The sequence below is a fragment of the Trichosurus vulpecula genome, chromosome 4 (assembly GCF_011100635.1).
Source record: "Trichosurus vulpecula isolate mTriVul1 chromosome 4, mTriVul1.pri, whole genome shotgun sequence".
Lineage (NCBI taxonomy): Eukaryota > Metazoa > Chordata > Mammalia > Diprotodontia > Phalangeridae > Trichosurus > Trichosurus vulpecula.
The window spans coordinates 236,718,351-236,728,075 of NC_050576.1; the positions used below are offsets into that span (position 1 = coordinate 236,718,351).

At 37.0% G+C, this 9,725-nt stretch overlaps 1 pseudogene; it reads right to left on the reverse strand.

Annotated features, from left to right (window-relative positions):
- Positions 1-2,074: 2,074 nt before the first annotated feature.
- Positions 2,075-9,203, reverse strand: LOC118847045 (annotated as a pseudogene).
- Between the last annotated feature and the right edge of the window lie 522 nt (positions 9,204-9,725).

Here is a 9,725-nt window from a genome sequence, read left to right on the forward strand (position 1 = left end):
AAGGAAGTGCTCCTGTTATCAAGGAGATTACACTCTAGTAAGGAAAGCCACAGGTACATAAATTAGGAGAGACAATATGGTTTAATAGATAGAGCACTGAATGTGAAGTCAGGAATCCTTGTATTTATTTTGTCTTAGACCCTAACTGGGTGGGACAACAGACAAGTGACTAAACATCTCTTGAGTCCCAGTTTCCTTATCTGTAAAACGTGGGGACTAGCCTTTGAGGTGTCTGAATATCCATTCTGTTGTTAATTTCTAATCTTATGAGGAAATTACAGAATGAAGGCAATTAAACACTATTTAGGCAGGGAAAGTTTCTTGTTTTTAGGAATATCAGGAAAGATGTCATGTAAAAGTTGCACTTGACCTGAATCTTGAGAGAAGGAGTTCTTTACAGTAGAAGCATATGGGTCTAACAATGCAATAAAAGTCTAGTGTATAACACAATAAGATATTTCAATGAACACAGAATGAGCAAGTTGATTTTGGAGAGGGGATTTTTTCCCCTAGGAATTATAATATCTGGATGAAATTCCCAAATAGCACAATCTAATTTTGGACAAGTCACTTCATCACTCTGGATCCCTTAATTCCTCTATATGTAAATGGCATAATTGGATCCAGTGGCCTCTGAGTTTCTTTCCAGTTCTGGCTTCACGGGAGAGGGAGGTTACAGACAGCAGCATCTCATTAAAAAAATAAAAAACTGAGAAGCAAAAGAAGAAAGACAAATTGCATAAACTCAGCACAGTATCCAATTAAATTTTGTAATCATAATAGAATTTGAGGATAAAATAGAAATGACAAAAATTATGAAAAACATCTGCCAATATTTTTATAACAAAAAATTGTCTTTCAAAGACAGCAGTGATACCTCATTTAGACTTACATCATAGACTCCTTTAGATTTGTAAAGAGAGAACAGAAGAAAATAAACAATGATTAAATACCTACTATGTGCTAGGCACTGTGCTAATCATTTTACAAATATCTCATTTGACCCTCAAAACAACCCGAGGAGGTAGGTGCTATTATTATTTCCATTTTAGAGCTGAGGAAACTGAGGCAAACAGAGCATAAAAGAAGTGCCCAGTGTCACGTGGTTAGTAAGTGTTCGAAGGTAAGTTCAAACTCAGGCCTTCCTGACTCCAGTTAGATCTCTTTATTGTTTCTCAACACGAGGAGGCAGAAATATCTCTCAACAACCAAGACTGGAGAAACAGTTGGATTAAACACAATGTATATGAAGAGTCCTATTCTGGAGATGACACAATTCAGGGTACATTGAGATATTATTTTTTTTTCCAAATTTTAAGCCAATAATTTTTAGCAAAATGATACAAAGTTATCTTAGATCAAATAAAAGATTTATAGTTACAGTATAATAATACTAATAACAATGATAATAATAATAATACTCAGTAGCATAAATTAACCACAAGAGAAAGGAAAATGAAGTCTCCTAAATAGGAATTTGATTCCATTTGCAAATTATTTCTCTCTTATAAACTCTGATTTTTCTTCCCAGGCCCATTATAGCTGAATTCTTTGTGAGGAGCATCAAGTTTCAGCACTTGATAATGGCAGCACTTGGAGTTTAGGGTATCCCCCCCTCGCAACCGCCTGAGCATTGCTGGGTAAAAAGACCTGGAAAGTTCCTGTTGTTAAATTTTTCTGTTTTGGATTGGGGATATTTCAATAATAAAAGCCATTGGTAGGTAACATAGTAGATTGATCATGCATTTTCTGCCCCTTCATGGCAAAAAGGAGATTTCTTATCATTGAAAACCACTGGAAGTCACTGGACCAGAAATCTGTGGGGTTGACATGTGAGATGTGTCTTGTGGGCTTATAAAATTAGATGAAGAAATATTACCTGGGGCACTACAATGCAGTCTCATACTCACCTGCCACACTCTTTCCATTCTAGAGATAGGCCAAGGGGGGGGGTGTTAGTAGTATATATGGTAGGGGTGAGGGCAGTGGGAGGAGCTACATTTTGCGTTCCTCACAGGTATCCTGATGCAGGTGAAGGGAAACCTTGATTTCGTGAGTATCTCAATTGCTCCGCTCAATCCTGGCATTCCCTTTCAGCATTATCAGCTGACATGGAAAAATTCCTATTGCTGGAATATGTTTGTGAAGAGCTGTTTCAGGAAAGAATAATCAGGTTTTTCATCAGAAATTTAGGTATATTGTGAATTCAGAAGAGTAGCCTTTACATAACACTTCAATAGGAATAGACATTTTATTTTCACCATTTTTTTCATATTCTTGTCTTTTGGTAGCATCCTTCCGTCCCTGCCAGAAGAGGGAATCCAAACTGAAGTATATTACCATACAGTCCAGGGACTCAACATCGTCCCTTCTAGATTGTTTGGTTCTAAGATGAGTGTTGATAGATGCACAGTGGGCAGTTCCTGTGATGATTTTTATTCTAACATGGTGTGTGCTGTTCGGTCATAGCACACCACTACTTCTTGGCCAGCCCTAAATCTATGATGTAAACAAGGTTATACTTTCTGCCTACCGCCTCCAAGTCTCATAAGGAAGTTATCCAGCTTCACATCTCAGTGGAAGAAGTTTTTTGAATGAATGTATTCAGCCTGACTAAACATCTGGTTGGGCTGCTAGCTGGCACAGTGGATAAAGCACCAAGATAGGAGTCAGGAAGACCTGAGTTCAAATCTGGCTTCAGCCACTTACTGGTTGCAGGACCCTGGGCAAGTCACTTAAGTCTGTTTGCCTCAGTTCTGGAGAAGAAAATGACAAAATGCTCCAATATCTTTGCCAAGGAAATTCCAAATGGGGTCACAAAGTAGGAATCAACTGAACAACAGAATTGTCTAGTCAATAAGTATCAGGATAGTTTTCAGACTGAGTTTTCTTGAACAGAAATTAAAGCAATCTTCAAGGCTTGGTCCCAAGAGTTTCATCACCATGACATTATACTCTTCTACTGCACCACAGCATATTATTTTAAGAATGCTCACTTCCCCTTGCATCATTTTGTAGATTTTGCTCTCAATATGGAGTGGAGTGTGTTTGTTTTTTACACATTTTAGATTGATGGCAACTTCTTCTTTTGCAGCAATGTCAGTATTTAGATCAATGTTTCCAAAGGAGCCACTGCTGATCTTTTGGCCCACTTCTCAGTTCCATGACCAGGGTGACTTTGGCTCTGGCTTGCCTTGCTCTCTCCCTTCCATATGGCTTCCTGGGTCTGTATTTGGGCACTTGTTGCTGCCACTAATGTGGGAGAGATTTATTCTTAAAGCATAAGAAAGAAGGAAGAATAATATGCTTGGGGGAAAAAACCCAGACAAATACATTTTCTTATTACTGCACAAAAATAATGTATTAAGAATATTCTGAAGTCAGGCCTGGTGGCATGTATGATCTCTGCCATCTGAAAGGTAGAGGTTAGTGAAGCTCCTGAATTGGGGACTTCTGAGGACAATGAGCTAAGATGAAGTGTTCCCATTAAGTTGTATGTCAGTATTGTGAATTCCCTAGAAGGGAGGGAGAGGGTGTTCACTGGGGTTGCCTGAGGAAAACAAAATGATTCAATTAAAGACATAGCAAGTCAAAGGTCTGAGGATGATTAGAAGGTCTGGATCCATAAGTAGCCACTGTACTTCTAGCCTGGAAGAGATAGAATGATTGAATCTTAAAAATAAAGATTTTGATAAGCACCAACACATATGCCTTTTCAACCCTTCTATAGATCATTTGTGAGAATAATTTATATATGTGTCAAGAACACCCTTGATGTAAATATGAGAAAGGAAGAGGTTGACTTTCAAAAATCCTATTCTACTGCCTGACACAATTAACTGAAAAGAGCAGAGAATATATAATTCTACAGTGCTTATTGTGTATAGAAAATGAAAAGACATTTAATTTGGTAAAGAGAAATGCATCCTTAAAAGAATTTATTCCAATAGAAATGTCCCTCATGCATACATTAAAATTGTACACAAATCCTTAAAAAGATACAATAGCTGAAAAAATTATTGCTCAGTGATCCTCTAATCAAAAACATTAATTAATAAATAAAACAGAGGAAGCCGGCCACAGATAGACAAAGCATTTTTAAGAGATGGATATATGATCCAGATACTTCTGTTTGGAGATGACATTGTTCCAAATTAATCAGGTGGTTGGGGATCAGGTCAAGCATTACCATCAGAAGGATTCTCATTTCTTGTTAGAAGGGAGCTTTTTGTATCACTAACACCTGGCATAATTCCTTGAACATGTGTGTGTATGTGCATGTGTGTATGTGTGTGTTTGTGTATGTGTATATGTTTGTGTATGTATATGTGTGTGTTGTGTCAGTGTGGTGGTGGTGGAAGAATTCCATTCCCTACTTTAAGTAATGTGATCGGTGTAAGGGCTTGTTGACTTTTAAGTGTTTAAAATAGATGCACCCTGAAACCTTGAGCACATTAAAGACCTCTTTGTTTGAGTCACAAAATCAATTCATTATTCAGAAAGTCATTCCAGCATAGTAGCTTTAAATGAATTTTCTGAGAGCCTTACCACAAAGTCTGAATAAGACCTTAATTAATTTGAAATGGCTACAGGATCTTGGCCATTGGATGAAGACAAATGATACTGAGCAAAAATCATCTTGTGATTAGTCAAAAGAATCAGATGTGGCTCTTAACGTACACACATACGTGTCTATATCTATATCTCTATATATAGAGAGATAAATTGAGAGATAGATGATAGATAGCCAGACAGAGAGATATATAACAAAGGTTTGTTCAATGCATCAGAGGAAAGCTTCCAGTTCAGAGTTCAGCAATTTGAGAGTCAGTGAGAAGTAAAGGAAAGACCAATCCCTTAAGAGGATTGAACCTCTTGAAGGGGTTGTGAGCAAATTTATTTTCTCTTTGTTCCAGCCATTGGCCACATAGGAGACATTGTATGCAATTAAGAGCGTACAAATAGTTGTAGGACAGAGAGATGGAGAGAAAGTCAAACAATGAGAAAGGAGAGTCAATGAGTGTGACATTCCCCACTCTACCATACACCCCCCAAAATGTTAGCTACAAGCTAAAAATAAGGACTTTCTGTACTAGGAGTTATGTGTTAATATTTTGCAATGCATATCATATCATAATTTATTAGTTATTATATGATCTTCCATATTGGTTTTCTATGTGTTTTCCTATATGTAGAACTCACGATTTTGATAATTATCCTAGCTACATTAACTTATGTACATTTTTATTATATTGTGAATGCCTTGAAGGAGTTTTTCATACATACATTCAAAGATGCATAGATGCATACATACATATACACATATATGTGTGTGTATCCATGTGTGGGTATATATAATACATATTTTTAATTTTTCTTTAAACTTATTTTTTACTTTTATTTTTATTTAGCTAAACAAGTCCCAATTACAAATAATATTTAACAGTCATTTAAAAATTTTTTGAGTTCTGAATTTTCTTCCTCCTTTGCGCCTCTCCCCTTCTTTGTGAAAACAAGTAATTTGATATAAATTATATACCCAAAGTTGTGCAAAATGTTTCCATATTAGCCTTGTATCAAAATAATACACAAACAAAATAAAATAATAAAATACTTTAAAAATTATGCTACATTCTGCCTTCAGAATTTATCAGTTCTCGCTCTGGAGGTGGATAACATCTTCATCATGATTTCATTGGAATTGTCTTGTAGCATTGTTTTGATAACAAGTAGCTAAGTCTTCCACAGTTGATCATTCTTACAATATTGCTGTTATTGTTTAGAATATTTTCCTGGTTCTGCTCGCTTCATTTTGTGTGAGTTCATATAAATCTCCCCAGGTTTTTCTTTTTCTTTTCTTTTTTCTTTTTTGATGGAGTAAGGCAAGGCAATTGGGTTGAGTGACTTGTCCAAGCTTGCATACCTAGTACGTGTGTCAAGTGTCTGAGGCTGGATTTGAATTCAGGTCCTCAATGTTCATCAATGGTGGATTCAAAAAACCACTCATGAATATGGTGGCCTTTTAAAAAATGAAATACACTCTCTGAGAAGGTAGTTGAGGCAGAAAACCATTCAGAAGCATGTGAAGTCTGTGGATGAAGAAAAAAGCTAGCGATTGAAGGAGGACTCACTCTGGGAGAAGTAACTGGTTCTTACTGCTTTGGAAGAAACCCCATATGTCCCCATTAAACATCATATGTTATAATTCTTTGTGAAGTTCTTTGCTCCAGAGGAGACACCACGTGCAGCAGAAAACAGGCCCAGTCAATAAAAGACAAAACAAGAATGGGTTTGTGGGCACAAGTGGGTTTCATTTTCCTGTTCCTGTCCACGGTTCAATTCCCCAATTCCAGCACTAGCTCATCTTTTCTTATTAATTTGTGAATTTTTACCACTTAATTTGTTAAAATAGTGTAGGATAATAAGTTCTCAAGGACATTTTAGAGAGCATCTTTACTTTGATAGGGGAGATTACACTGAGAGTTTAGTCTTCTAGCATTGAGGGTCATACATCTAGCCCAGAGTAAAAACAAGGGCATTTTCTACTGGGTAAGCAGTGGGAAAGAAAGGTAGCTTTATTGAGACAATACATCCAGAGATTATGTAAGGAGGCTAAGGATATAATCAGAAATCTGCCATACCTTAGCAATCCACAGAAGTCTTTCTATGCATCATAGTAGAAGTAGGCACAGAAATGATGCTTATGGCCTTCTGTCCGCACAAGGTGAAATGTCACACAATCAGAGATTTTCAGAGCTGAAGAGAATTCAAATGATCAAGTCAAGCCCATAACTAAACAAGACACTAACTACTACCTGCCAAACAAGAGGTCAAACAGCATTTGTCTAAAGGCCTCTAATAATGGGGAGCTCATTATCAATCCCACTTTCAGATAGGTCCTTACTGAAATGTATTGGCATCACCAAAAATGATAGGGGCATACCAGAACCAATATAGATCGATAACATAGATTCATATCTTGAACAAACCTCAGAGGCTCCCCTCCATTTTTACAGATAAAGAAACTGATGCCAAAAGTGGCTTGTCCAAGTTCATACAACTAGTTTATCAGAGGTAACATTTGAACCCAAATCCTCTGACTCTAAAGACAGTGCTCTTTCCATTACACCATATTGTCTCCTGGGAGAGATCTATGCCTCTCCTTTCCAACTGCTCAACTATTCAGAAAACAATATTTCTCTCAATTTGAAGAAAAAGTAACTTTATTTTTTTAATGAACATGGATCATTAGAACAGTCATTTGATCTTGTCAGAGATCTATTTAACATGGTTGGTAGGGGGAATCTACCGATTTTCCTCCACTTTTTGCATATAGTTCCTTCTCTTTTTCTATGATTGTTTAAACTTTAGTTTCTTGAATCTTTGTCTGAAATAACATAATCTTGCTCAATTTCTGTCTCAGGAATGCCACCTCTCCACCTTCATCTATATCTATATCTATATCTATCTGTCTGTCTATCTGTCTCTCTCTTTCTCTCTCTGTCTCTGTCTCTCTCTCTGTCTCTCTCTCTGTCTCTCTCTCTCTCTGTCTCTCTCTGTCTCTCTCTCTCTCTGTCTCTCTCTCTCTCTCTCTCTCTGTTTGTGTGTCTATCTATATTCTGAGATTCATAGTAACAAATATCTCCATGTGGCAAGTAATTACAATTAGATAGTAATTATAATTGAAAACTTCAGGTTTGTTGTGCTTCTCTTCTCAGTGGTTGGTGTTGGGAATTGGCTAAGAGTCTGTGAAATATTTGTCTGCTTCTGCTGAGAAACTGCTCCATTCTGTATCCACCCATAAAATTCTTGCTAGCTTTCCTTGGATTCTATATATTGTAAAAGGTTTTAAAGTTTTCAAAAGAGAATGATTGGCACCTTTAAGCAAGTGGAGAGGTGACATGATTCTTCAAAGTACTACAACAGCTTGTAGAATTGGTGACTTATCTCATTGATTATTAGCAAAAACAAAGGGAATTTCAACTTAGATTTTTTTTTGCAAGCACTCATGGAGCTGGGAAAGAGTTGTAAAGCATAAGGGGAAAATGAATATTTTTTTTTCTGAATGAATGGAAAACAAACACATGGTTAGTTTAGCTATACAGAAAGCGAATGGAAGGGATGATGGGTATGTGGGTGTGTGTGTACAATGTATGTGTATGTTTTCCTTTCAGTGTGGAGAAAAAAAAGTCTAGGTCAACATTTGCTCTCTTAGCCATGCCAGACAGAAAAAGTGAGACATAGGGCGATATAGTATTCACTAATTAGAAAAAAAAGAAAGATAAAAGTATTCAACACCTCAAGAGGCCAGTTTCATACTTATCGCTACATTTCTAGCCTACAATAGAAGCCTTTAGGAGAGTGAACTTTAGCCTCACAAACAAAGTAAAATGAGATAATCCAACACTGAGCTAATTATCAAAACAATACATGATTTAAAAAAACCTCCCTGGTGGTGCTCAGGGGTCTATAATTCTTTGAAATGTTATCCATTTGTCAAGACAAGCTGATGCATTTCATGTGATAGCAGTTATTACAGGTATAGTAAATTTAGAGAGTTATAGTTTGAATTTAAAAAGTAGTATTTTTTCATATCTAACGCATCTGTGCATGATGAGGTCTGGTGTTTCTAGTTAGGGATATGTAACAAAGGTTATATTTAGTGACATATAATCCCAATTACATGCACAGGGGACCTGGAAATACAAGCCAATCTCTAGAAAACTTGTCTTGCCAATTCAACTGTATTTCAATGAAAAGCACTACAACATTTAAAGGGAATGTAGAAAAATACATTAAGGCTGTGTGAAATGTGAGAAAAGATTAAGATTCAAATTCTTCACTACTGCTGCTGCTGCTGCTGCTCTGGCTTACTATTACCCAAATTTACGCTTATCAGAGGACTTTTACATATATTAATTTTCTCAATATAACAACCGCAGTGAGCTATTGTAAATGTCTACTGATATGCTCATTTTACTGGCTTCAGTCTGTGATCTTATCAGTTTAGGCATTCCATACACCCTTTCCTCTTATTCAGATCCAGATCCATCTGTGTCTGCATGCCCTGTTGCAGTTCTTCACATCTTGACAAAACTTACACTACCAGGGAATGAGGCAGACTGAATGTGCTAAAAGGTTTCCTCACTTCCTCTTGACTTTTCAAATGTACCAGTGGAGCACTTTGGCCAGTTACCTGCCATGCCACGTGATCTTTCTTTTCTTTCTGTCACATAATTTTGTAATTGTTATGGTTCTGTCATTTTTCAGTCTTGCCTGACTCTCCATGACCCCATTTGGAGTTTTCTTGGCAAAAATACTGGACAGATTTGTCATTTCCTTCTCCAGCTCATTTTGCAGAGGAGGAAACTGAGGCAGTGTGAAGTCGCTTACCCAGGGTCTCATAGCTAGTAAATGTCTGAGGCCAGATTTGAACTCGGGAAGATGTGTCTTCCTGAATTGAGGACCAGCACTCTATCCACTGTGCCACCTAGCTGCCCATTATTCTATTATTCTACAATAGCTTCCTTTATTTCCATTCTTCCTTACAATCACTCATTGGTTAGATCTTGCAGCCTGCTCACACCCACTATGTGCTTTTCTTTTGTTCTCTGTATGATGTTCATCATTAGCTGTTCAGAGGCAGGGGCATTCCAGGTCTTATCATCACATATCATTGTTTTGAAAAGAAGGGTTTTTGCTTGTTGGGAAAATTTAGGGTTTGC